The sequence below is a fragment of the Lissotriton helveticus genome, chromosome 1_1 (assembly GCF_964261635.1).
Source record: "Lissotriton helveticus chromosome 1_1, aLisHel1.1, whole genome shotgun sequence".
Classification (NCBI taxonomy): Eukaryota; Metazoa; Chordata; class Amphibia; order Caudata; family Salamandridae; genus Lissotriton; species Lissotriton helveticus.
In genome coordinates, this window is record NC_136057.1 from 217,344,592 (window position 1) to 217,371,468 (window position 26,877).

A 26,877-nucleotide genomic window follows, 5' to 3' on the forward strand; every position below is an offset into this window, starting at 1 on the left:
GCTCGGACAGGTCACTCCACAAAATGACCTTATCAACATTTGGAAGTGTCCCAACTATCACTACGTTTCTTAAGATGGTTGCCGGTATTAAGTACTGAATACGCGGAATATAATAATGAATTGGTACTTCAAGCATTTGAAATCTCTTCAGTAAATTTAACCTTATTGTAAGTCCTGAAATTGCTCCTATCTCATTTTTTTTGCTGACTTAGAATTCATATGTTTTTATTGACATTGTAAAGTTAAGGAAGGGCCCAAAATCTTACTTCTGAGTAAATTACATTTTCATAAGTACAGCTGCCAATTTCCTCTTCTGCAAAGATTGCGTAACTTGAATAGTATCTATTTAAAATAGACTTCCTTTCACTGCCCTTTTTGGTGAAGCAGAAGCATGCATGCACTGTTTATTACTCTTTTAAACAGTTATGAAATAAATAGGGATAAAACTGACTTTGGTGGGATTCGAACCCACAACCTTTGAATATCTTTTTTACATTCACCTAGAAGTCCAATGCGCTATCCATTGCGCCACAGAGCCAATACGCTCTGATTAGGTGCAGAGATATTCTGAAATGAAATAATGTTGATCAGCTTTATAAAGTTCATTTGATACTATAACCATGGATTTATTTTGAATATTGAATTGGGGAAATTATATTCACCGTCTCAAGTTACATGATACCTTAGGTAAGTCTACGTACGACTTAAGTTTAGTCAAATGGCACATGATATATGAGGCAGATGTGCATTTCACAACTCCATGAAAGACGTTTTTGCAATTTTAGTAATGGAATATCTTATTCGTCATGCAGGGGAACACAAAAAGAGCATCCAATTAGAGTAATTTTTCTTTAAAGGAAGCAACCGCCTGAACAGGGACTTGAACCCTGGACCCTCAGATTAAAAGTCTGATGCTCTACCGACTGAGCTATCCAGGCTCTGCTATACTCTGTCTTAAAATCAGCTAAACAAATGTGGACGTACACTGACCTACACTCTATGTATTAATATGGTTACATATATTAGCAATCAAATTTGTAGAGTTTAATAACAAATTGATGTTTTAACCCCTTCCATGCTCAAGACGAGCTCAGCTCTTCGTGCAGTACACTTGTCGTGTGCTTATGACGAGCTGAGCTCGTCATGAACAATGGATTTACAGATCATTCAGCACAGGAGGAAAATCTCCTGTAGCATTGAAGGTGTTAAGCATTTGAAATTTCAGCAGCACACGTAATCCATTTTAAATCCTGAAATTTGTACTATCTCATTTTCGGCTGACTTAGAAATCATGTGTCTAAAATGACATTGTGAAATCAATAAAGTGCCAAATAGTATTACTACCTACTAAATTACATACATTTTCAGCAGTATCTTGGGGAATTTCCTCTTGGGCATAGATTATGCAATGTTTTCAAAGCAAACAGTCTCTGTTTAAGTAGACTTTCTTTCTCTGCCATTTTGGTAAATGTTTCTGGTGATGCAGACGCAGGCATTGCTTGTTACTGTTTCAATTAGTTATAAAATAAGAGGAGGGATAAAATTGACCCAGCTGGTGTTTGAACACAAAGCCTTTGAATGCTTTTGCTACATTCGTCTAGGACTCCAAGCCGCTATCCATTGCACTAGAGATCCGACCTGATTCAACACGGTGATCAGAGATTCACAAATAAAAAGATGACCTATCAGCTGTTGACCAACTTTATCAAGTTAATCGGACACTACCTTACATTTTGAACATTGAATTGGGTAAAAGATAATCAACAAACTACATGATACAGTTTGGGTAAGTCTTCTTAACCCTTGTCAAAGAATGTAGAAGACAGATGGGTATGTAATGACTTGATTAAGACTTTTTTGAAACATCTCTAATAGGACTCCCCATTCATTGGATCCTGAAAAGAGTATGCAATTGATATACCTTTTCTTTAACCAAGCCGCCTGAACAGGGACTTGAACCCTGGGCCCTCAGATTAAAAGTCTGATGCTCTCCCGACTGAGCTACCCAGGCTCGGACAGGTCACTCCACAAAATGACCTTATCAACATTTGGAAGTGTCCCAACTATCACTACGTTTCTTAAGATGGTTGCCGGTATTAAGTACTGAATACGCGGAATATAATAATGAATTGGTACTTCAAGCATTTGAAATCTCTTCAGTAAATTTAACCTTATTGTAAGTCCTGAAATTGCTACTATCTCATTTTGTTTGCTGACTTAGAATTCATATGTTTTTATTGACATTGTAAAATTAAGGAAGGGCCCAAAATCTTACTTCTGAGTAAATTACATTTTCATAAGTACAGCTGCCAATTTCCTCTTCTGCAAAGATTGCGTAACTTGAATAGTATCTATTTAAAATAGACTTCCTTTCACTGCCCTTTTTGGTGAAGCAGAAGCATGCATGCACTGTTTATTACTCTTTTAAACAGTTATGAAATAAATAGGGATAAAACTGACTCTGGTGGGATTCGAACCCACAACCTTTGAATATCTTTTTTACATTCACCTAGAAGTCCAATGCGCTATCCATTGCGCCACAGAGCCAATACGCTCTGATTAGGTGCAGAGATATTCTGAAATGAAATAATGTTGATCAGCTTTATAAAGTTCATTTGATACTATAACCATGGATTTATTTTGAATATTGAATTGGGGAAATTATATTCACCGTCTCAAGTTACATGATACCTTAGGTAAGTCTACGTACGACTTAAGTTTAGTCAAATGGCACATGATATATGAGGCAGATGTGCATTTCACAACTCCATGAAAGACGTTTTTGCAATTTTAGTAATGGAATATCTTATTCGTCATGCAGGGGAACACAAAAAGAGCATCCAATTAGAGTAATTTTTCTTTAAAGGAAGCAACCGCCTGAACAGGGACTTGAACCCTGGACCCTCAGATTAAAAGTCTGATGCTCTACCGACTGAGCTATCCAGGCTCTGCTATACTCTGTCTTAAAATCAGCTAAACAAATGTGGACGTACACTGACCTACACTCTATGTATTAATATGGTTACATATATTAGCAATCAAATTTGTAGAGTTTAATAACAAATTGATGTTTTAACCCCTTCCATGCTCATGACGAGCTCAGCTCTTCGTGCAGTACACTTGTCGTGTGCTTATGACGAGCTGAGCTCGTCATGAACAATGGATTTACAGATCATTCAGCACAGGAGGAAAATCTCCTGTAGCATTGAAGGTGTTAAGCATTTGAAATTTCAGCAGCACACGTAATCCATTTTAAATCCTGAAATTTGTACTATCTCATTTTCGGCTGACTTAGAAATCATGTGTCTAAAATGACATTGTGAAATCAATAAAGTGCCAAATAGTATTACTACCTACTAAATTACATACATTTTCAGCAGTATCTTGGGGAATTTCCTCTTGGGCATAGATTATGCAATGTTTTCAAAGCAAACAGTCTCTGTTTAAGTATACTTTCTTTCTCTGCCATTTTGGTAAATGTTTCTGGTGATGCAGACGCAGGCATTGCTTGTTACTGTTTCAATTAGTTATAAAATAAGAGGAGGGATAAAATTGACCCAGCTGGTGTTTGAACACAAAGCCTTTGAATGCTTTTGCTACATTCGTCTAGGACTCCAAGCCGCTATCCATTGCACTAGAGATCCGACCTGATTCAACACGGTGATCAGAGATTCACAAATAAAAAGATGACCTATCAGCTGTTGACCAACTTTATCAAGTTAATCGGACACTACCTTACATTTTGAACATTGAATTGGGTAAAAGATAATCAACAAACTACATGATACAGTTTGGGTAAGTCTTCTTAACCCTTGTCAAAGAATGTAGAAGACAGATGGGTATGTAATGACTTGATTAAGACTTTTTTGAAACATCTCTAATAGGACTCCCCATTCATTGGATCCTGAAAAGAGTATGCAATTGATATACCTTTTCTTTAACCAAGCCGCCTGAACAGGGACTTGAACCCTGGGCCCTCAGATTAAAAGTCTGATGCTCTCCCGACTGAGCTACCCAGGCTCGGACAGGTCACTCCACAAAATGACCTTATCAACATTTGGAAGTGTCCCAACTATCACTACGTTTCTTAAGATGGTTGCCGGTATTAAGTACTGAATACGCGGAATATAATAATGAATTGGTACTTCAAGCATTTGAAATCTCTTCAGTAAATTTAACCTTATTGTAAGTCCTGAAATTGCTACTATCTCATTTTTATTGCTGACTTAGAATTCATATGTTTTTATTGACATTGTAAAATTAAGGAAGGGCCCAAAATCTTACTTCTGAGTAAATTACATTTTCATAAGTACAGCTGCCAATTTCCTCTTCTGCAAAGATTGCGTAACTTGAATAGTATCTATTTAAAATAGACTTCCTTTCACTGCCCTTTTTGGTGAAGCAGAAGCATGCATGCACTGTTTATTACTCTTTTAAACAGTTATGAAATAAATAGGGATAAAAGTGACTCTGGTGGGATTCGAACCCACAACCTTTGAATATCTTTTTTACATTCACCTAGAAGTCCAATGCGCTATCCATTGCGCCACAGAGCCAATACGCTCTGATTAGGTGCAGAGATATTCTGAAATGAAATAATGTTGATCAGCTTTATAAAGTTCATTTGATACTATAACCATGGATTTATTTTGAATATTGAATTGGGGAAATTATATTCACCGTCTCAAGTTACATGATACCTTAGGTAAGTCTACGTACGACTTAAGTTTAGTCAAATGGCACATGATATATGAGGCAGATGTGCATTTCACAACTCCATGAAAGACGTTTTTGCAATTTTAGTAATGGAATATCTTATTCGTCATGCAGGGGAACACAAAAAGAGCATCCAATTAGAGTAATTTTTCTTTAAAGGAAGCAACCGCCTGAACAGGGACTTGAACCCTGGACCCTCAGATTAAAAGTCTGATGCTCTACCGACTGAGCTATCCAGGCTCTGCTATACTCTGTCTTAAAATCAGCTAAACAAATGTGGACGTACACTGACCTACACTCTATGTATTAATATGGTTACATATATTAGCAATCAAATTTGTAGAGTTTAATAACAAATTGATGTTTTAACCCCTTCCATGCTCATGACGAGCTCAGCTCTTCGTGCAGTACACTTGTCGTGTGCTTATGACGAGCTGAGCTCGTCATGAACAATGGATTTACAGATCATTCAGCACAGGAGGAAAATCTCCTGTAGCATTGAAGGTGTTAAGCATTTGAAATTTCAGCAGCACACGTAATCCATTTTAAATCCTGAAATTTGTACTATCTCATTTTCGGCTGACTTAGAAATCATGTGTCTAAAATGACATTGTGAAATCAATAAAGTGCCAAATAGTATTACTACCTACTAAATTACATACATTTTCAGCAGTATCTTGGGGAATTTCCTCTTGGGCATAGATTATGCAATGTTTTCAAAGCAAACAGTCTCTGTTTAAGTATACTTTCTTTCTCTGCCATTTTGGTAAATGTTTCTGGTGATGCAGACGCAGGCATTGCTTGTTACTGTTTCAATTAGTTATAAAATAAGAGGAGGGATAAAATTGACCCAGCTGGTGTTTGAACACAAAGCCTTTGAATGCTTTTGCTACATTCGTCTAGGACTCCAAGCCGCTATCCATTGCACTAGAGATCCGACCTGATTCAACACGGTGATCAGAGATTCACAAATAAAAAGATGACCTATCAGCTGTTGACCAACTTTATCAAGTTAATCGGACACTACCTTACATTTTGAACATTGAATTGGGTAAAAGATAATCAACAAACTACATGATACAGTTTGGGTAAGTCTTCTTAACCCTTGTCAAAGAATGTAGAAGACAGATGGGTATGTAATGACTTGATTAAGACTTTTTTGAAACATCTCTAATAGGACTCCCCATTCATTGGATCCTGAAAAGAGTATGCAATTGATATACCTTTTCTTTAACCAAGCCGCCTGAACAGGGACTTGAACCCTGGGCCCTCAGATTAAAAGTCTGATGCTCTCCCGACTGAGCTACCCAGGCTCGGACAGGTCACTCCACAAAATGACCTTATCAACATTTGGAAGTGTCCCAACTATCACTACGTTTCTTAAGATGGTTGCCGGTATTAAGTACTGAATACGCGGAATATAATAATGAATTGGTACTTCAAGCATTTGAAATCTCTTCAGTAAATTTAACCTTATTGTAAGTCCTGAAATTGCTCCTATCTCATTTTTTTTGCTGACTTAGAATTCATATGTTTTTATTGACATTGTAAAATTAAGGAAGGGCCCAAAATCTTACTTCTGAGTAAATTACATTTTCATAAGTACAGCTGCCAATTTCCTCTTCTGCAAAGATTGCGTAACTTGAATAGTATCTATTTAAAATAGACTTCCTTTCACTGCCCTTTTTGGTGAAGCAGAAGCATGCATGCACTGTTTATTACTCTTTTAAACAGTTATGAAATAAATAGGGATAAAACTGACTTTGGTGGGATTCGAACCCACAACCTTTGAATATCTTTTTTACATTCACCTAGAAGTCCAATGCGCTATCCATTGCGCCACAGAGCCAATACGCTCTGATTAGGTGCAGAGATATTCTGAAATGAAATAATGTTGATCAGCTTTATAAAGTTCATTTGATACTATAACCATGGATTTATTTTGAATATTGAATTGGGGAAATTATATTCACCGTCTCAAGTTACATGATACCTTAGGTAAGTCTACGTACGACTTAAGTTTAGTCAAATGGCACATGATATATGAGGCAGATGTGCATTTCACAACTCCATGAAAGACGTTTTTGCAATTTTAGTAATGGAATATCTTATTCGTCATGCAGGGGAACACAAAAAGAGCATCCAATTAGAGTAATTTTTCTTTAAAGGAAGCAACCGCCTGAACAGGGACTTGAACCCTGGACCCTCAGATTAAAAGTCTGATGCTCTACCGACTGAGCTATCCAGGCTCTGCTATACTCTGTCTTAAAATCAGCTAAACAAATGTGGACGTACACTGACCTACACTCTATGTATTAATATGGTTACATATATTAGCAATCAAATTTGTAGAGTTTAATAACAAATTGATGTTTTAACCCCTTCCATGCTCAAGACGAGCTCAGCTCTTCGTGCAGTACACTTGTCGTGTGCTTATGACGAGCTGAGCTCGTCATGAACAATGGATTTACAGATCATTCAGCACAGGAGGAAAATCTCCTGTAGCATTGAAGGTGTTAAGCATTTGAAATTTCAGCAGCACACGTAATCCATTTTAAATCCTGAAATTTGTACTATCTCATTTTCGGCTGACTTAGAAATCATGTGTCTAAAATGACATTGTGAAATCAATAAAGTGCCAAATAGTATTACTACCTACTAAATTACATACATTTTCAGCAGTATCTTGGGGAATTTCCTCTTGGGCATAGATTATGCAATGTTTTCAAAGCAAACAGTCTCTGTTTAAGTAGACTTTCTTTCTCTGCCATTTTGGTAAATGTTTCTGGTGATGCAGACGCAGGCATTGCTTGTTACTGTTTCAATTAGTTATAAAATAAGAGGAGGGATAAAATTGACCCAGCTGGTGTTTGAACACAAAGCCTTTGAATGCTTTTGCTACATTCGTCTAGGACTCCAAGCCGCTATCCATTGCACTAGAGATCCGACCTGATTCAACACGGTGATCAGAGATTCACAAATAAAAAGATGACCTATCAGCTGTTGACCAACTTTATCAAGTTAATCGGACACTACCTTACATTTTGAACATTGAATTGGGTAAAAGATAATCAACAAACTACATGATACAGTTTGGGTAAGTCTTCTTAACCCTTGTCAAAGAATGTAGAAGACAGATGGGTATGTAATGACTTGATTAAGACTTTTTTGAAACATCTCTAATAGGACTCCCCATTCATTGGATCCTGAAAAGAGTATGCAATTGATATACCTTTTCTTTAACCAAGCCGCCTGAACAGGGACTTGAACCCTGGGCCCTCAGATTAAAAGTCTGATGCTCTCCCGACTGAGCTACCCAGGCTCGGACAGGTCACTCCACAAAATGACCTTATCAACATTTGGAAGTGTCCCAACTATCACTACGTTTCTTAAGATGGTTGCCGGTATTAAGTACTGAATACGCGGAATATAATAATGAATTGGTACTTCAAGCATTTGAAATCTCTTCAGTAAATTTAACCTTATTGTAAGTCCTGAAATTGCTACTATCTCATTTTGTTTGCTGACTTAGAATTCATATGTTTTTATTGACATTGTAAAATTAAGGAAGGGCCCAAAATCTTACTTCTGAGTAAATTACATTTTCATAAGTACAGCTGCCAATTTCCTCTTCTGCAAAGATTGCGTAACTTGAATAGTATCTATTTAAAATAGACTTCCTTTCACTGCCCTTTTTGGTGAAGCAGAAGCATGCATGCACTGTTTATTACTCTTTTAAACAGTTATGAAATAAATAGGGATAAAACTGACTCTGGTGGGATTCGAACCCACAACCTTTGAATATCTTTTTTACATTCACCTAGAAGTCCAATGCGCTATCCATTGCGCCACAGAGCCAATACGCTCTGATTAGGTGCAGAGATATTCTGAAATGAAATAATGTTGATCAGCTTTATAAAGTTCATTTGATACTATAACCATGGATTTATTTTGAATATTGAATTGGGGAAATTATATTCACCGTCTCAAGTTACATGATACCTTAGGTAAGTCTACGTACGACTTAAGTTTAGTCAAATGGCACATGATATATGAGGCAGATGTGCATTTCACAACTCCATGAAAGACGTTTTTGCAATTTTAGTAATGGAATATCTTATTCGTCATGCAGGGGAACACAAAAAGAGCATCCAATTAGAGTAATTTTTCTTTAAAGGAAGCAACCGCCTGAACAGGGACTTGAACCCTGGACCCTCAGATTAAAAGTCTGATGCTCTACCGACTGAGCTATCCAGGCTCTGCTATACTCTGTCTTAAAATCAGCTAAACAAATGTGGACGTACACTGACCTACACTCTATGTATTAATATGGTTACATATATTAGCAATCAAATTTGTAGAGTTTAATAACAAATTGATGTTTTAACCCCTTCCATGCTCATGACGAGCTCAGCTCTTCGTGCAGTACACTTGTCGTGTGCTTATGACGAGCTGAGCTCGTCATGAACAATGGATTTACAGATCATTCAGCACAGGAGGAAAATCTCCTGTAGCATTGAAGGTGTTAAGCATTTGAAATTTCAGCAGCACACGTAATCCATTTTAAATCCTGAAATTTGTACTATCTCATTTTCGGCTGACTTAGAAATCATGTGTCTAAAATGACATTGTGAAATCAATAAAGTGCCAAATAGTATTACTACCTACTAAATTACATACATTTTCAGCAGTATCTTGGGGAATTTCCTCTTGGGCATAGATTATGCAATGTTTTCAAAGCAAACAGTCTCTGTTTAAGTATACTTTCTTTCTCTGCCATTTTGGTAAATGTTTCTGGTGATGCAGACGCAGGCATTGCTTGTTACTGTTTCAATTAGTTATAAAATAAGAGGAGGGATAAAATTGACCCAGCTGGTGTTTGAACACAAAGCCTTTGAATGCTTTTGCTACATTCGTCTAGGACTCCAAGCCGCTATCCATTGCACTAGAGATCCGACCTGATTCAACACGGTGATCAGAGATTCACAAATAAAAAGATGACCTATCAGCTGTTGACCAACTTTATCAAGTTAATCGGACACTACCTTACATTTTGAACATTGAATTGGGTAAAAGATAATCAACAAACTACATGATACAGTTTGGGTAAGTCTTCTTAACCCTTGTCAAAGAATGTAGAAGACAGATGGGTATGTAATGACTTGATTAAGACTTTTTTGAAACATCTCTAATAGGACTCCCCATTCATTGGATCCTGAAAAGAGTATGCAATTGATATACCTTTTCTTTAACCAAGCCGCCTGAACAGGGACTTGAACCCTGGGCCCTCAGATTAAAAGTCTGATGCTCTCCCGACTGAGCTACCCAGGCTCGGACAGGTCACTCCACAAAATGACCTTATCAACATTTGGAAGTGTCCCAACTATCACTACGTTTCTTAAGATGGTTGCCGGTATTAAGTACTGAATACGCGGAATATAATAATGAATTGGTACTTCAAGCATTTGAAATCTCTTCAGTAAATTTAACCTTATTGTAAGTCCTGAAATTGCTACTATCTCATTTTTATTGCTGACTTAGAATTCATATGTTTTTATTGACATTGTAAAATTAAGGAAGGGCCCAAAATCTTACTTCTGAGTAAATTACATTTTCATAAGTACAGCTGCCAATTTCCTCTTCTGCAAAGATTGCGTAACTTGAATAGTATCTATTTAAAATAGACTTCCTTTCACTGCCCTTTTTGGTGAAGCAGAAGCATGCATGCACTGTTTATTACTCTTTTAAACAGTTATGAAATAAATAGGGATAAAAGTGACTCTGGTGGGATTCGAACCCACAACCTTTGAATATCTTTTTTACATTCACCTAGAAGTCCAATGCGCTATCCATTGCGCCACAGAGCCAATACGCTCTGATTAGGTGCAGAGATATTCTGAAATGAAATAATGTTGATCAGCTTTATAAAGTTCATTTGATACTATAACCATGGATTTATTTTGAATATTGAATTGGGGAAATTATATTCACCGTCTCAAGTTACATGATACCTTAGGTAAGTCTACGTACGACTTAAGTTTAGTCAAATGGCACATGATATATGAGGCAGATGTGCATTTCACAACTCCATGAAAGACGTTTTTGCAATTTTAGTAATGGAATATCTTATTCGTCATGCAGGGGAACACAAAAAGAGCATCCAATTAGAGTAATTTTTCTTTAAAGGAAGCAACCGCCTGAACAGGGACTTGAACCCTGGACCCTCAGATTAAAAGTCTGATGCTCTACCGACTGAGCTATCCAGGCTCTGCTATACTCTGTCTTAAAATCAGCTAAACAAATGTGGACGTACACTGACCTACACTCTATGTATTAATATGGTTACATATATTAGCAATCAAATTTGTAGAGTTTAATAACAAATTGATGTTTTAACCCCTTCCATGCTCATGACGAGCTCAGCTCTTCGTGCAGTACACTTGTCGTGTGCTTATGACGAGCTGAGCTCGTCATGAACAATGGATTTACAGATCATTCAGCACAGGAGGAAAATCTCCTGTAGCATTGAAGGTGTTAAGCATTTGAAATTTCAGCAGCACACGTAATCCATTTTAAATCCTGAAATTTGTACTATCTCATTTTCGGCTGACTTAGAAATCATGTGTCTAAAATGACATTGTGAAATCAATAAAGTGCCAAATAGTATTACTACCTACTAAATTACATACATTTTCAGCAGTATCTTGGGGAATTTCCTCTTGGGCATAGATTATGCAATGTTTTCAAAGCAAACAGTCTCTGTTTAAGTATACTTTCTTTCTCTGCCATTTTGGTAAATGTTTCTGGTGATGCAGACGCAGGCATTGCTTGTTACTGTTTCAATTAGTTATAAAATAAGAGGAGGGATAAAATTGACCCAGCTGGTGTTTGAACACAAAGCCTTTGAATGCTTTTGCTACATTCGTCTAGGACTCCAAGCCGCTATCCATTGCACTAGAGATCCGACCTGATTCAACACGGTGATCAGAGATTCACAAATAAAAAGATGACCTATCAGCTGTTGACCAACTTTATCAAGTTAATCGGACACTACCTTACATTTTGAACATTGAATTGGGTAAAAGATAATCAACAAACTACATGATACAGTTTGGGTAAGTCTTCTTAACCCTTGTCAAAGAATGTAGAAGACAGATGGGTATGTAATGACTTGATTAAGACTTTTTTGAAACATCTCTAATAGGACTCCCCATTCATTGGATCCTGAAAAGAGTATGCAATTGATATACCTTTTCTTTAACCAAGCCGCCTGAACAGGGACTTGAACCCTGGGCCCTCAGATTAAAAGTCTGATGCTCTCCCGACTGAGCTACCCAGGCTCGGACAGGTCACTCCACAAAATGACCTTATCAACATTTGGAAGTGTCCCAACTATCACTACGTTTCTTAAGATGGTTGCCGGTATTAAGTACTGAATACGCGGAATATAATAATGAATTGGTACTTCAAGCATTTGAAATCTCTTCAGTAAATTTAACCTTATTGTAAGTCCTGAAATTGCTCCTATCTCATTTTTTTTGCTGACTTAGAATTCATATGTTTTTATTGACATTGTAAAATTAAGGAAGGGCCCAAAATCTTACTTCTGAGTAAATTACATTTTCATAAGTACAGCTGCCAATTTCCTCTTCTGCAAAGATTGCGTAACTTGAATAGTATCTATTTAAAATAGACTTCCTTTCACTGCCCTTTTTGGTGAAGCAGAAGCATGCATGCACTGTTTATTACTCTTTTAAACAGTTATGAAATAAATAGGGATAAAACTGACTTTGGTGGGATTCGAACCCACAACCTTTGAATATCTTTTTTACATTCACCTAGAAGTCCAATGCGCTATCCATTGCGCCACAGAGCCAATACGCTCTGATTAGGTGCAGAGATATTCTGAAATGAAATAATGTTGATCAGCTTTATAAAGTTCATTTGATACTATAACCATGGATTTATTTTGAATATTGAATTGGGGAAATTATATTCACCGTCTCAAGTTACATGATACCTTAGGTAAGTCTACGTACGACTTAAGTTTAGTCAAATGGCACATGATATATGAGGCAGATGTGCATTTCACAACTCCATGAAAGACGTTTTTGCAATTTTAGTAATGGAATATCTTATTCGTCATGCAGGGGAACACAAAAAGAGCATCCAATTAGAGTAATTTTTCTTTAAAGGAAGCAACCGCCTGAACAGGGACTTGAACCCTGGACCCTCAGATTAAAAGTCTGATGCTCTACCGACTGAGCTATCCAGGCTCTGCTATACTCTGTCTTAAAATCAGCTAAACAAATGTGGACGTACACTGACCTACACTCTATGTATTAATATGGTTACATATATTAGCAATCAAATTTGTAGAGTTTAATAACAAATTGATGTTTTAACCCCTTCCATGCTCATGACGAGCTCAGCTCTTCGTGCAGTACACTTGTCGTGTGCTTATGACGAGCTGAGCTCGTCATGAACAATGGATTTACAGATCATTCAGCACAGGAGGAAAATCTCCTGTAGCATTGAAGGTGTTAAGCATTTGAAATTTCAGCAGCACACGTAATCCATTTTAAATCCTGAAATTTGTACTATCTCATTTTCGGCTGACTTAGAAATCATGTGTCTAAAATGACATTGTGAAATCAATAAAGTGCCAAATAGTATTACTACCTACTAAATTACATACATTTTCAGCAGTATCTTGGGGAATTTCCTCTTGGGCATAGATTATGCAATGTTTTCAAAGCAAACAGTCTCTGTTTAAGTAGACTTTCTTTCTCTGCCATTTTGGTAAATGTTTCTGGTGATGCAGATGCAGGCATTGCTTGTTACTGTTTCAATTAGTTATAAAATAAGAGGAGGGATAAAATTGACCCAGCTGGTGTTTGAACACAAAGCCTTTGAATGCTTTTGCTACATTCGTCTAGGACTCCAAGCCGCTATCCATTGCACTAGAGATCCGACCTGATTCAACACGGTGATCAGAGATTCACAAATAAAAAGATGACCTATCAGCTGTTGACCAACTTTATCAAGTTAATCGGACACTACCTTACATTTTGAACATTGAATTGGGTAAAAGATAATCAACAAACTACATGATACAGTTTGGGTAAGTCTTCTTAACCCTTGTCAAAGAATGTAGAAGACAGATGGGTATGTAATGACTTGATTAAGACTTTTTTGAAACATCTCTAATAGGACTCCCCATTCATTGGATCCTGAAAAGAGTATGCAATTGATATACCTTTTCTTTAACCAAGCCGCCTGAACAGGGACTTGATCCCTGGGCCCTCAGATTAAAAGTCTGATGCTCTCCCGACTGAGCTATCCAGGCTCGGAGAGGGCGCTCCACAAAATGACCTTATCAACATTTGGAAGTGTCCCAACTATCACTACGTTTCTTAAGATGGTTGCCGGTATTAAGTACTGAATACGCGGAATATAATAATGAATTGGTACTTCAAGCATTTGAAATCTCTTCAGTAAATTTAACCTTATTGTAAGTCCTGAAATTGCTACTATCTCATTTTTTTTGCTGACTTAGAATTCATATGTTTTTATTGACATTGTAAAATTAAGGAAGGGCCCAAAATCTTACTTCTGAGTAAATTACATTTTCATAAGTACAGCTGCCAATTTCCTCTTCTGCAAAGATTGCGTAACTTGAATAGTATCTATTTAAAATAGACTTCCTTTCACTGCCCTTTTTGGTGAAGCAGAAGCATGCATGCACTGTTTAATACTCTTTTAAACAGTTATGAAATAAATAGGGATAAAAGTGACTCTGGTGGGATTCGAACCCACAACCTTTGAATATCTTTTTTACATTCACCTAGAAGTCCAATGCGCTATCCATTGCGCCACAGAGCCAATACACTCTGATGAGGTGCAGAGATATTCTGAAATGAAATAATGTTGATCAGCTTTATAAAGTTCATTTGATACTATAACCATGGATTTATTTTGAATATTGAATTGGGGAAATTATATTCACCGTCTCAAGTTACATGATACCTTAGGTAAGTCTACGTACGACTTAAGTTTAGGCAAATGGCACATGATATATGAGGCAGATGTGCATTTCACAACTCCATGAAAGACGTTTTTGCAATTTTAGTAATGGAATATCTTATTCGTCATGCAGGGGAACACAAAAAGAGCATCCAATTAGAGTAATTTTTCTTTAAAGGAAGCAACCGCCTGAACAGGGACTTGAACCCTGGACCCTCAGATTAAAAGTCTGATGCTCTACCGACTGAGCTATCCAGGCTCTGCTATACTCTGTCTTAAAATCAGCTAAACAAATGTGGACATACACTGACCTACACTCTGTGTATTAATATGGTTACATATATTAGCAATCAAATTTGTAGAGTTTAATAACAAATTGATGTTTTAACCCCTTCCATGCTCATGACGAGCTCAGCTCGTCGTGCAGTACACTTGTCGTGTGCTTATGACGAGCTGAGCTCGTCATGAACAATGGATTTACAGATCATTCAGCACAGGAGGAAAATCTCCTGTAGCATTGAAGGTGTTAAGCATTTGAAATTTCAGCAGCACACGTAATCCATTTTAAATCCTTAAATTTGTACTATCTCATTTTCGGCTGACTTAGAAATCATGTGTCTAAAATGACCTTGTGAAATCAATAAAGTGCCAAATACTATTACTACCTACTAAATTACATACATTTTCAGCAGTTTCTTTGGGAACTTCCTCTTGAGCATAGATTATGCAATGTTTTCAAAGCAAACAGTCTCTGTTTAAGTAGACTTTCTTTCACTGCCATTTTGGTAAATGTTTCTGGTGATGCAGACGCAGGCATTGCTTGTTACTGTTTCAATTAGTTATAAAATAAGAGGAGGGATAAAATTGACCCAGCTGGTGTTTGAACACAAAGCCTTTGAATGCTTTTGCTACATTCGTCTAGGACTCCAAGCCGCTATCCATTGCACTAGAGATCCGACCTGATTCAACACGGTGATCAGAGATTCACAAATAAAAAGATGACCTATCAGCTGTTGACCAACTTTATCAAGTTAATCGGACACTACCTTACATTTTGAACATTGAATTGGGTAAAAGATAATCAACAAACTACATGATACAGTTTGGGTAAGTCTTCTTAACCCTTGTCAAAGAATGTAGAAGACAGATGGGTATGTAATGACTTGATTAAGACTTTTTTGAAACATCTCTAATAGGACTCCCCATTCATTGGATCCTGAAAAGAGTATGCAATTGATATACCTTTTCTTTAACCAAGCCGCCTGAACAGGGACTTGAACCCTGGGCCCTCAGATTAAAAGTCTGATGCTCTCCCGACTGAGCTACCCAGGCTCGGACAGGTCACTCCACAAAATGACCTTATCAACATTTGGAAGTGTCCCAACTATCACTACGTTTCTTAAGATGGTTGCCGGTATTAAGTACTGAATACGCGGAATATAATAATGAATTGGTACTTCAAGCATTTGAAATCTCTTCAGTAAATTTAACCTTATTGTAAGTCCTGAAATTGCTACTATCTCATTTTTTTTGCTGACTTAGAATTCATATGTTTTTATTGACATTGTAAAATTAAGGAAGGGCCCAAAATCTTACTTCTGAGTAAATTACATTTTCATAAGTACAGCTGCCAATTTCCTCTTCTGCAAAGATTGCGTAACTTGAATAGTATCTATTTAAAATAGACTTCCTTTCACTGCCCTTTATGGTGAAGCAGAAGCATGCATGCACTGTTTATTACTCTTTTAAACAGTTATGAAATAAATAGGGATAAAACTGACTCTGGTGGGATTCGAACCCACAACCTTTGAATATCTTTTTTACATTCACCTAGAAGTCCAATGCGCTATCCATTGCGCCACAGAGCACAGAGCCAATACGCTCTGATGAGGTGCAGAGATATTCTGAAATGAAATAATGTTGATCAGCTTTATAAAGTTCATTTGATACTATAACCATGGATTTATTTTGAATATTGAATTGGGGAAATTATATTCACCGTCTCAAGTTACATGATACCTTAGGTAAATCTACGTACGACTTAAGTTTAGTCAAATGGCACATGATATATGAGGCAGATGTGCATTTCACAACTCCATGAAAGACGTTTTTGCAATTTTAGTAATGGAATATCTTATTCGTCATGCAGGGGAACACAAAAAGAGCATCCAATTAGAGTAATTTTTCTTTAAAGGAAGCACCCGCCTGAACAGGGACTTGAACCCTGGTTCCTCAGATTAAAAGTCTGATGCTCTACCGACTGAGCTATCCAGGCTCTGCTATACTCTGTCTTAAAAACAGCTAAACAAATGTGGACGTACACTGACCTACACTCTGTGTATTAATATGGTTACATACATTAGCAATCAAATTTGTAGAGTTTAATAACAAATTGATGTTTTAACCCCTTCCATGCTCATGACGAGCTCAGCTCGTCGTGCAGTACACTTGTCGTGTGCTTATGACGAGCTGAGCTCGTCATGAACAATGGATTTACAGATCATTCAGCACAGGAGGAAAATCTCCTGTAGCATTGAAGGTGTTAAGCATTTGAAATTTCAGCAGCACACGTAATCCATTTTAAATCCTGAAATTTGTACTATCTCATTTTCGGCTGACTTAGAAATCATGTGTCTAAAATGACATTGTGAAATCAATAAAGTGCCAAATAGTATTACTACCTACTAAATTACATACATTTTCAGCAGTATCTTGGGGAATTTCCTCTTGGGCATAGATTATGCAATGTTTTCAAAGCAAACAGTCTCTGTTTAAGTAGACTTTCTTTCTCTGCCATTTTGGTAAATGTTTCTGGTGATGCAGACGCAGGCATTGCTTGTTACTGTTTCAATTAGTTATAAAATAAGAGGAGGGATAAAATTGACCCAGCTGGTGTTTGAACACAAAGCCTTTGAATGCTTTTGCTACATTCGTCTAGGACTCCAAGCCGCTATCCATTGCACTAGAGATCCGACCTGATTCAACACGGTGATCAGAGATTCACAAATAAAAAGATGACCTATCAGCTGTTGACCAACTTTATCAAGTTAATCGGACACTACCTTACATTTTGAACATTGAATTGGGTAAAAGATAATCAACAAACTACATGATACAGTTTGGGTAAGTCTTCTTAACCCTTGTCAAAGAATGTAGAAGACAGATGGGTATGTAATGACTTGATTAAGACTTTTTTGAAACATCTCTAATAGGACTCCCCATTCATTGGATCCTGAAAAGAGTATGCAATTGATATACCTTTTCTTTAACCAAGCCGCCTGAACAGGGACTTGATCCCTGGGCCCTCAGATTAAAAGTCTGATGCTCTCCCGACTGAGCTATCCAGGCTCGGAGAGGGCGCTCCACAAAATGACCTTATCAACATTTGGAAGTGTCCCAACTATCACTACGTTTCTTAAGATGGTTGCCGGTATTAAGTACTGAATACGCGGAATATAATAATGAATTGGTACTTCAAGCATTTGAAATCTCTTCAGTAAATTTAACCTTATTGTAAGTCCTGAAATTGCTACTATCTCATTTTTTTTGCTGACTTAGAATTCATATGTTTTTATTGACATTGTAAAATTAAGGAAGGGCCCAAAATCTTACTTCTGAGTAAATTACATTTTCATAAGTACAGCTGCCAATTTCCTCTTCTGCAAAGATTGCGTAACTTGAATAGTATCTATTTAAAATAGACTTCCTTTCACTGCCCTTTATGGTGAAGCAGAAGCATGCATGCACTGTTTATTACTCTTTTAAACAGTTATGAAATAAATAGGGATAAAACTGACTCTGGTGGGATTCGAACCCACAACCTTTGAATATCTTTTTTACATTCACCTAGAAGTCCAATGCGCTATCCATTGCGCCACAGAGCAAATACGCTCTGATGAGGTGCAGAGATATTCTGAAATGAAATAATGTTGATCAGCTTTATAAAGTTCATTTGATACTATAACCATGGATTTATTTTGAATATTGAATTGGGGAAATTATATTCACCGTCTCAAGTTACATGATACCTTAGGTAAATCTACGTACGACTTAAGTTTAGTCAAATGGCACATGATATATGAGGCAGATGTGCATTTCACAACTCCATGAAAGACGTTTTTGCAATTTTAGTAATGGAATATCTTATTCGTCATGCAGGGGAACACAAAAAGAGCATCCAATTAGAGTAATTTTTCTTTAAAGGAAGCACCCGCCTGAACAGGGACTTGAACCCTGGTTCCTCAGATTAAAAGTCTGATGCTCTACCGACTGAGCTATCCAGGCTCTGCTATACTCTGTCTTAAAAACAGCTAAACAAATGTGGACGTACACTGACCTACACTCTGTGTATTAATATGGTTACATACATTAGCAATCAAATTTGTAGAGTTTAATAACAAATTGATGTTTTAACCCCTTCCATGCTCATGACGAGCTCAGCTCGTCGTGCAGTACACTTGTCGTGTGCTTATGACGAGCTGAGCTCGTCATGAACAATGGATTTACAGATCATTCAGCACAGGAGGAAAATCTCCTGTAGCATTGAAGGTGTTAAGCATTTGAAATTTCAGCAGCACACGTAATCCATTTTAAATCCTGAAATTTGTACTATCTCATTTTCGGCTGACTTAGAAATCATGTGTCTAAAATGACATTGTGAAATCAATAAAGTGCCAAATAGTATTACTACCTACTAAATTACATACATTTTCAGCAGTATCTTGGGGAATTTCCTCTTGGGCATAGATTATGCAATGTTTTCAAAGCAAACAGTCTCTGTTTAAGTAGACTTTCTTTCTCTGCCATTTTGGTAAATGTTTCTGGTGATGCAGACGCAGGCATTGCTTGTTACTGTTTCAATTAGTTATAAAATAAGAGGAGGGATAAAATTGACCCAGCTGGTGTTTGAACACAAAGCCTTTGAATGCTTTTGCTACATTCGTCTAGGACTCCAAGCCGCTATCCATTGCACTAGAGATCCGACCTGATTCAACACGGTGATCAGAGATTCACAAATAAAAAGATGACCTATCAGCTGTTGACCAACTTTATCAAGTTAATCGGACAGTACCTTACATTTTGAACATTGAATTGGGTAAAAGATAATCAACAAACTACATGATACAGTTTGGGTAAGTCTTCTTAACCCTTGTCAAAGAATGTAGAAGACAGATGGGTATGTAATGTCTTGATTAAGACTTTTTTGAAACATCTCTAATAGGACTCCCCATTCATTGGATCCTGAAAAGAGTATGCAATTGATATACCTTTTCTTTAACCAAGCCGCCTGAACAGGGACTTGATCCCTGGGCCCTCAGATTAAAAGTCTGATGCTCTCCCGACTGAGCTATCCAGGCTCGGAGAGGGCGCTCCACAAAATGACCTTATCAACATTTGGAAGTGTCCCAACTATCACTACGTTTCTTAAGATGGTTGCCGGTATTAAGTACTGAATACGCGGAATATAATAATGAATTGGTACTTCAAGCATTTGAAATCTCTTCAGTAAATTTAACCTTATTGTAAGTCCTGAAATTGCTACTATCTCATTTTTTTTGCTGACTTAGAATTCATATGTTTTTATTGACATTGTAAAATTAAGGAAGGGCCCAAAATCTTACTTCTGAGTAAATTACATTTTCATAAGTACAGCTGCCAATTTCCTCTTCTGCAAAGATTGCGTAACTTGAATAGTATCTATTTAAAATAGACTTCCTTTCACTGCCCTTTATGGTGAAGCAGAAGCATGCATGCACTGTTTATTACTCTTTTAAACAGTTATGAAATAAATAGGGATAAAACTGACTCTGGTGGGATTCGAACCCACAACCTTTGAATATCTTTTTTACATTCACCTAGAAGTCCAATGCGCTATCCATTGCGCCACAGAGCACAGAGCCAATACGCTCTGATGAGGTGCAGAGATATTCTGAAATGAAATAATGTTGATCAGCTTTATAAAGTTCATTTGATACTATAACCATGGATTTATTTTGAATATTGAATTGGGGAAATTATATTCACCGTCTCAAGTTACATGATACCTTAGGTAAATCTACGTACGACTTAAGTTTAGTCAAATGGCACATGATATATGAGGCAGATGTGCATTTCACAACTCCATGAAAGACGTTTTTGCAATTTTAGTAATGGAATATCTTATTCGTCATGCAGGGGAACACAAAAAGAGCATCCAATTAGAGTAATTTTTCTTTAAAGGAAGCACCCGCCTGAACAGGGACTTGAACCCTGGTTCCTCAGATTAAAAGTCTGATGCTCTACCGACTGAGCTATCCAGGCTCTGCTATACTCTGTCTTAAAAACAGCTAAACAAATGTGGACGTACACTGACCTACACTCTGTGTATTAATATGGTTACATACATTAGCAATCAAATTTGTAGAGTTTAATAACAAATTGATGTTTTAACCCCTTCCATGCTCATGACGAGCTCAGCTCGTCGTGCAGTACACTTGTCGTGTGCTTATGACGAGCTCAGCTCGTCATGAACAATGGATTTACAGATCATTCAGCACAGGAGGAAAATCTCCTGTAGCATTGAAGGTGTTAAGCATTTGAAATTTCAGCAGCACACGTAATCCATTTTAAATCCTGAAATTTGTACTATCTCATTTTCGGCTGACTTAGAAATCATGTGTCTAAAATGACATTGTGAAATCAATAAAGTGCCAAATAGTATTACTACCTACTAAATTACATACATTTTCAGCAGTATCTTGGGGAATTTCCTCTTGGGCATAGATTATGCAATGTTTTCAAAGCAAACAGTCTCTGTTTAAGTAGACTTTCTTTCTCTGCCATTTTGGTAAATGTTTCTGGTGATGCAGACGCAGGCATTGCTTGTTACTGTTTCAATTAGTTATAAAATAAGAGGAGGGATAAAATTGACCCAGCTGGTGTTTGAACACAAAGCCTTTGAATGCTTTTGCTACATTCGTCTAGGACTCCAAGCCGCTATCCATTGCACTAGAGATCCGACCTGATTCAACACGGTGATCAGAGATTCACAAATAAAAAGATGACCTATCAGCTGTTGACCAACTTTATCAAGTTAATCGGACACTACCTTACATTTTGAACATTGAATTGGGTAAAAGATAATCAACAAACTACATGATACAGTTTGGGTAAGTCTTCTTAACCCTTGTCAAAGAATGTAGAAGACAGATGGGTATGTAATGACTTGATTAAGACTTTTTTGAAACATCTCTAATAGGACTCCCCATTCATTGGATCCTGAAAAGAGTATGCAATTGATATACCTTTTCTTTAACCAAGCCGCCTGAACAGGGACTTGATCCCTGGGCCCTCAGATTAAAAGTCTGATGCTCTCCCGACTGAGCTATCCAGGCTCGGAGAGGGCGCTCCACAAAATGACCTTATCAACATTTGGAAGTGTCCCAACTATCACTACGTTTCTTAAGATGGTTGCCGGTATTAAGTACTGAATACGCGGAATATAATAATGAATTGGTACTTCAAGCATTTGAAATCTCTTCAGTAAATTTAACCTTATTGTAAGTCCTGAAATTGCTACTATCTCATTTTTTTTGCTGACTTAGAATTCATATGTTTTTATTGACATTGTAAAATTAAGGAAGGGCCCAAAATCTTACTTCTGAGTAAATTACATTTTCATAAGTACAGCTGCCAATTTCCTCTTCTGCAAAGATTGCGTAACTTGAATAGTATCTATTTAAAATAGACTTCCTTTCACTGCCCTTTTTGGTGAAGCAGAAGCATGCATGCACTGTTTATTACTCTTTTAAACAGTTATGAAATAAATAGGGATAAAAGTGACTCTGGTGGGATTCGAACCCACAACCTTTGAATATCTTTTTTACATTCACCTAGAAGTCCAATGCGCTATCCATTGCGCCACAGAGCCAATACACTCTGATGAGGTGCAGAGATATTCTGAAATGAAATAATGTTGATCAGCTTTATAAAGTTCATTTGATACTATAACCATGGATTTATTTTGAATATTGAATTGGGGAAATTATATTCACCGTCTCAAGTTACATGATACCTTAGGTAAGTCTACGTACGACTTAAGTTTAGGCAAATGGCACATGATATATGAGGCAGATGTGCATTTCACAACTCCATGAAAGACGTTTTTGCAATTTTAGTAATGGAATATCTTATTCGTCATGCAGGGGAACACAAAAAGAGCATCCAATTAGAGTAATTTTTCTTTAAAGGAAGCAACCGCCTGAACAGGGACTTGAACCCTGGACCCTCAGATTAAAAGTCTGATGCTCTACCGACTGAGCTATCCAGGCTCTGCTATACTCTGTCTTAAAATCAGCTAAACAAATGTGGACATACACTGACCTACACTCTGTGTATTAATATGGTTACATATATTAGCAATCAAATTTGTAGAGTTTAATAACAAATTGATGTTTTAACCCCTTCCATGCTCATGACGAGCTCAGCTCGTCGTGCAGTACACTTGTCGTGTGCTTATGACGAGCTGAGCTCATCATGAACAATGGATTTACAGATCATTCAGCACAGGAGGAAAATCTCCTGTAGCATTGAAGGTGTTAAGCATTTGAAATTTCAGCAGCACACGTAATCCATTTTAAATCCTTAAATTTGTACTATCTCATTTTCGGCTGACTTAGAAATCATGTGTCTAAAATGACCTTGTGAAATCAATAAAGTGCCAAATACTATTACTACCTACTAAATTACATACATTTTCAGCAGTTTCTTTGGGAACTTCCTCTTGAGCATAGATTATGCAATGTTTTCAAAGCAAACAGTCTCTGTTTAAGTAGACTTTCTTTCACTGCCATTTTGGTAAATGTTTCTGGTGATGCAGACGCAGGCATTGCTTGTTACTGTTTCAATTAGTTATAAAATAAGAGGAGGGATAAAATTGACCCAGCTGGTGTTTGAACACAAAGCCTTTGAATGCTTTTGCTACATTCGTCTAGGACTCCAAGCCGCTATCCATTGCACTAGAGATCCGACCTGATTCAACACGGTGATCAGAGATTCACAAATAAAAAGATGACCTATCAGCTGTTGACCAACTTTATCAAGTTAATCGGACACTACCTTACATTTTGAACATTGAATTGGGTAAAAGATAATCAACAAACTACATGATACAGTTTGGGTAAGTCTTCTTAACCCTTGTCAAAGAATGTAGAAGACAGATGGGTATGTAATGACTTGATTAAGACTTTTTTGAAACATCTCTAATAGGACTCCCCATTCATTGGATCCTGAAAAGAGTATGCAATTGATATACCTTTTCTTTAACCAAGCCGCCTGAACAGGGACTTGATCCCTGGGACCTCAGATTAAAAGTCTGATGCTCTCCCGACTGAGCTATCCAGGCTCGGAGAGGGCGCTCCACAAAATGACCTTATCAACATTTGGAAGTGTCCCAACTATCACTACGTTTCTTAAGATGGTTGCCGGTATTAAGTACTGAATACGCGGAATATAATAATGAATTGGTACTTCAAGCATTTGAAATCTCTTCAGTAAATTTAACCTTATTGTAAGTCCTGAAATTGCTACTATCTCATTTTTTTTGCTGACTTAGAATTCATATGTTTTTATTGACATTGTAAAATTAAGGAAGGGCCCAAAATCTTACTTCTGAGTAAATTAAATTTTCATAAGTACAGCTGCCAATTTCCTCTTCTGCAAAGATTGCGTAACTTGAATAGTATCTATTTAAAATAGACTTCCTTTCACTGCCCTTTTTGGTGAAGCAGAAGCATGCATGCACTGTTTATTACTCTTTTAAACAGTTATGAAATAAATAGGGATAAAAGTGACTCTGGTGGGATTCGAACCCACAACCTTTGAATATCTTTTTTACATTCACCTAGAAGTCCAATGCGCTATCCATTGCGCCACAGAGCCAATACACTCTGATGAGGTGCAGAGATATTCTGAAATGAAATAATGTTGATCAGCTTTATAAAGTTCATTTGATACTATAACCATGGATTTATTTTGAATATTGAATTGGGGAAATTATATTCACCGTCTCAAGTTACATGATACCTTAGGTAAGTCTACGTACGACTTAAGTTTAGGCAAATGGCACATGATATATGAGGCAGATGTGCATTTCACAACTCCATGAAAGACGTTTTTGCAATTTTAGTAATGGAATATCTTATTCGTCATGCAGGGGAACACAAAAAGAGCATCCAATTAGAGTAATTTTTCTTTAAAGGAAGCAACCGCCTGAACAGGGACTTGAACCCTGGACGCTCAGATTAAAAGTCTGATGCTCTACCGACTGAGCTATCCAGGCTCTGCTATACTCTGTCTTAAAATCAGCTAAACAAATGTGGACATACACTGACCTACACTCTGTGTATTAATATGGTTACATATATTAGCAATCAAATTTGTAGAGTTTAATAACAAATTGATGTTTTAACCCCTTCCATGCTCATGACGAGCTCAGCTCGTCGTGCAGTACACTTGTCGTGTGCTTATGACGAGCTGAGCTCGTCATGAACAATGGATTTACAGATCATTCAGCACAGGAGGAAAATCTCCTGTAGCATTGAAGGTGTTAAGCATTTGAAATTTCAGCAGCACACGTAATCCATTTTAAATCCTTAAATTTGTACTATCTCATTTTCGGCTGACTTAGAAATCATGTGTCTAAAATGACCTTGTGAAATCAATAAAGTGCCAAATACTATTACTACCTACTAAATTACATACATTTTCAGCAGTTTCTTTGGGAACTTCCTCTTGAGCATAGATTATGCAATGTTTTCAAAGCAAACAGTCTCTGTTTAAGTAGACTTTCTTTCACTGCCATTTTGGTAAATGTTTCTGGTGATGCAGACGCAGGCATTGCTTGTTACTGTTTCAATTAGTTATAAAATAAGAGGAGGGATAAAATTGACCCAGCTGGTGTTTGAACACAAAGCCTTTGAATGCTTTTGCTACATTCGTCTAGGACTCCAAGCCGCTATCCATTGCACTAGAGATCCGACCTGATTCAACACGGTGATCAGAGATTCACAAATAAAAAGATGACCTATCAGCTGTTGACCAACTTTATCAAGTTAATCGGACACTACCTTACATTTTGAACATTGAATTGGGTAAAAGATAATCAACAAACTACATGATACAGTTTGGGTAAGTCTTCTTAACCCTTGTCAAAGAATGTAGAAGACAGATGGGTATGTAATGACTTGATTAAGACTTTTTTGAAACATCTCTAATAGGACTCCCCATTCATTGGATCCTGAAAAGAGTATGCAATTGATATACCTTTTCTTTAACCAAGCCGCCTGAACAGGGACTTGATCCCTGGGACCTCAGATTAAAAGTCTGATGCTCTCCCGACTGAGCTATCCAGGCTCGGAGAGGGCGCTCCACAAAATGACCTTATCAACATTTGGAAGTGTCCCAACTATCACTACGTTTCTTAAGATGGTTGCCGGTATTAAGTACTGAATACGCGGAATATAATAATGAATTGGTACTTCAAGCATTTGAAATCTCTTCAGTAAATTTAACCTTATTGTAAGTCCTGAAATTGCTACTATCTCATTTTTTTTGCTGACTTAGAATTCATATGTTTTTATTGACATTGTAAAATTAAGGAAGGGCCCAAAATCTTACTTCTGAGTAAATTAAATTTTCATAAGTACAGCTGCCAATTTCCTCTTCTGCAAAGATTGCGTAACTTGAATAGTATCTATTTAAAATAGACTTCCTTTCACTGCCCTTTTTGGTGAAGCAGAAGCATGCATGCACTGTTTATTACTCTTTTAAACAGTTATGAAATAAATAGGGATAAAAGTGACTCTGGTGGGATTCGAACCCACAACCTTTGAATATCTTTTTTACATTCACCTAGAAGTCCAATGCGCTATCCATTGCGCCACAGAGCCAATACACTCTGATGAGGTGCAGAGATATTCTGAAATGAAATAATGTTGATCAGCTTTATAAAGTTCATTTGATACTATAACCATGGATTTATTTTGAATATTGAATTGGGGAAATTATATTCACCGTCTCAAGTTACATGATACCTTAGGTAAGTCTACGTACGACTTAAGTTTAGGCAAATGGCACATGATATATGAGGCAGATGTG

General features: G+C 37.1%; 24 non-coding genes across 24 annotated transcripts; all 24 read right to left on the reverse strand.

Annotated features, from left to right (window-relative positions):
* Window positions 1–447: 447 nt before the first annotated feature.
* TRNAR-UCU (transfer RNA arginine (anticodon UCU)) lies at window positions 448–538 on the reverse strand. The gene is given in 2 exon segments: window positions 448–483; window positions 502–538. It is a non-coding gene; the product is annotated as a tRNA-Arg (tRNA).
* Window positions 539–865: 327 nt separating this feature from the next.
* On the reverse strand, window positions 866–938 carry TRNAK-UUU (transfer RNA lysine (anticodon UUU)). The gene has a single exon. It is a non-coding gene; the product is annotated as a tRNA-Lys (tRNA).
* A 1,518-nt stretch (window positions 939–2,456) lies between these two features.
* Window positions 2,457–2,547, reverse strand: TRNAR-UCU (transfer RNA arginine (anticodon UCU)). The gene is given in 2 exon segments: window positions 2,457–2,492; window positions 2,511–2,547. It is a non-coding gene; the product is annotated as a tRNA-Arg (tRNA).
* Window positions 2,548–2,874: 327 nt separating this feature from the next.
* Window positions 2,875–2,947, reverse strand: TRNAK-UUU (transfer RNA lysine (anticodon UUU)). The gene has a single exon. It is a non-coding gene; the product is annotated as a tRNA-Lys (tRNA).
* A 1,518-nt stretch (window positions 2,948–4,465) lies between these two features.
* On the reverse strand, window positions 4,466–4,556 carry TRNAR-UCU (transfer RNA arginine (anticodon UCU)). The gene is given in 2 exon segments: window positions 4,466–4,501; window positions 4,520–4,556. It is a non-coding gene; the product is annotated as a tRNA-Arg (tRNA).
* A 327-nt stretch (window positions 4,557–4,883) lies between these two features.
* On the reverse strand, window positions 4,884–4,956 carry TRNAK-UUU (transfer RNA lysine (anticodon UUU)). The gene has a single exon. It is a non-coding gene; the product is annotated as a tRNA-Lys (tRNA).
* Window positions 4,957–6,474: 1,518 nt separating this feature from the next.
* TRNAR-UCU (transfer RNA arginine (anticodon UCU)) lies at window positions 6,475–6,565 on the reverse strand. The gene is given in 2 exon segments: window positions 6,475–6,510; window positions 6,529–6,565. It is a non-coding gene; the product is annotated as a tRNA-Arg (tRNA).
* Window positions 6,566–6,892: 327 nt separating this feature from the next.
* Window positions 6,893–6,965, reverse strand: TRNAK-UUU (transfer RNA lysine (anticodon UUU)). Its single transcript has one exon. It is a non-coding gene; the product is annotated as a tRNA-Lys (tRNA).
* A 1,518-nt stretch (window positions 6,966–8,483) lies between these two features.
* TRNAR-UCU (transfer RNA arginine (anticodon UCU)) lies at window positions 8,484–8,574 on the reverse strand. The gene is given in 2 exon segments: window positions 8,484–8,519; window positions 8,538–8,574. It is a non-coding gene; the product is annotated as a tRNA-Arg (tRNA).
* Window positions 8,575–8,901: 327 nt separating this feature from the next.
* Window positions 8,902–8,974, reverse strand: TRNAK-UUU (transfer RNA lysine (anticodon UUU)). The gene has a single exon. It is a non-coding gene; the product is annotated as a tRNA-Lys (tRNA).
* A 1,518-nt stretch (window positions 8,975–10,492) lies between these two features.
* Window positions 10,493–10,583, reverse strand: TRNAR-UCU (transfer RNA arginine (anticodon UCU)). The gene is given in 2 exon segments: window positions 10,493–10,528; window positions 10,547–10,583. It is a non-coding gene; the product is annotated as a tRNA-Arg (tRNA).
* Window positions 10,584–10,910: 327 nt separating this feature from the next.
* Window positions 10,911–10,983, reverse strand: TRNAK-UUU (transfer RNA lysine (anticodon UUU)). The gene has a single exon. It is a non-coding gene; the product is annotated as a tRNA-Lys (tRNA).
* Window positions 10,984–12,501: 1,518 nt separating this feature from the next.
* TRNAR-UCU (transfer RNA arginine (anticodon UCU)) lies at window positions 12,502–12,592 on the reverse strand. Its single transcript is given in 2 exon segments — window positions 12,502–12,537; window positions 12,556–12,592. It is a non-coding gene; the product is annotated as a tRNA-Arg (tRNA).
* Window positions 12,593–12,919: 327 nt separating this feature from the next.
* On the reverse strand, window positions 12,920–12,992 carry TRNAK-UUU (transfer RNA lysine (anticodon UUU)). Its single transcript has one exon. It is a non-coding gene; the product is annotated as a tRNA-Lys (tRNA).
* A 1,518-nt stretch (window positions 12,993–14,510) lies between these two features.
* TRNAR-UCU (transfer RNA arginine (anticodon UCU)) lies at window positions 14,511–14,601 on the reverse strand. The gene is given in 2 exon segments: window positions 14,511–14,546; window positions 14,565–14,601. It is a non-coding gene; the product is annotated as a tRNA-Arg (tRNA).
* Window positions 14,602–14,928: 327 nt separating this feature from the next.
* Window positions 14,929–15,001, reverse strand: TRNAK-UUU (transfer RNA lysine (anticodon UUU)). The gene has a single exon. It is a non-coding gene; the product is annotated as a tRNA-Lys (tRNA).
* Window positions 15,002–16,944: 1,943 nt separating this feature from the next.
* TRNAK-UUU (transfer RNA lysine (anticodon UUU)) lies at window positions 16,945–17,017 on the reverse strand. Its single transcript has one exon. It is a non-coding gene; the product is annotated as a tRNA-Lys (tRNA).
* A 1,936-nt stretch (window positions 17,018–18,953) lies between these two features.
* On the reverse strand, window positions 18,954–19,026 carry TRNAK-UUU (transfer RNA lysine (anticodon UUU)). Its single transcript has one exon. It is a non-coding gene; the product is annotated as a tRNA-Lys (tRNA).
* A 1,943-nt stretch (window positions 19,027–20,969) lies between these two features.
* On the reverse strand, window positions 20,970–21,042 carry TRNAK-UUU (transfer RNA lysine (anticodon UUU)). Its single transcript has one exon. It is a non-coding gene; the product is annotated as a tRNA-Lys (tRNA).
* A 1,518-nt stretch (window positions 21,043–22,560) lies between these two features.
* On the reverse strand, window positions 22,561–22,651 carry TRNAR-UCU (transfer RNA arginine (anticodon UCU)). Its single transcript is given in 2 exon segments — window positions 22,561–22,596; window positions 22,615–22,651. It is a non-coding gene; the product is annotated as a tRNA-Arg (tRNA).
* Window positions 22,652–22,978: 327 nt separating this feature from the next.
* Window positions 22,979–23,051, reverse strand: TRNAK-UUU (transfer RNA lysine (anticodon UUU)). Its single transcript has one exon. It is a non-coding gene; the product is annotated as a tRNA-Lys (tRNA).
* A 1,518-nt stretch (window positions 23,052–24,569) lies between these two features.
* Window positions 24,570–24,660, reverse strand: TRNAR-UCU (transfer RNA arginine (anticodon UCU)). The gene is given in 2 exon segments: window positions 24,570–24,605; window positions 24,624–24,660. It is a non-coding gene; the product is annotated as a tRNA-Arg (tRNA).
* A 327-nt stretch (window positions 24,661–24,987) lies between these two features.
* Window positions 24,988–25,060, reverse strand: TRNAK-UUU (transfer RNA lysine (anticodon UUU)). Its single transcript has one exon. It is a non-coding gene; the product is annotated as a tRNA-Lys (tRNA).
* A 1,518-nt stretch (window positions 25,061–26,578) lies between these two features.
* TRNAR-UCU (transfer RNA arginine (anticodon UCU)) lies at window positions 26,579–26,669 on the reverse strand. Its single transcript is given in 2 exon segments — window positions 26,579–26,614; window positions 26,633–26,669. It is a non-coding gene; the product is annotated as a tRNA-Arg (tRNA).
* Between the last annotated feature and the right edge of the window lie 208 nt (window positions 26,670–26,877).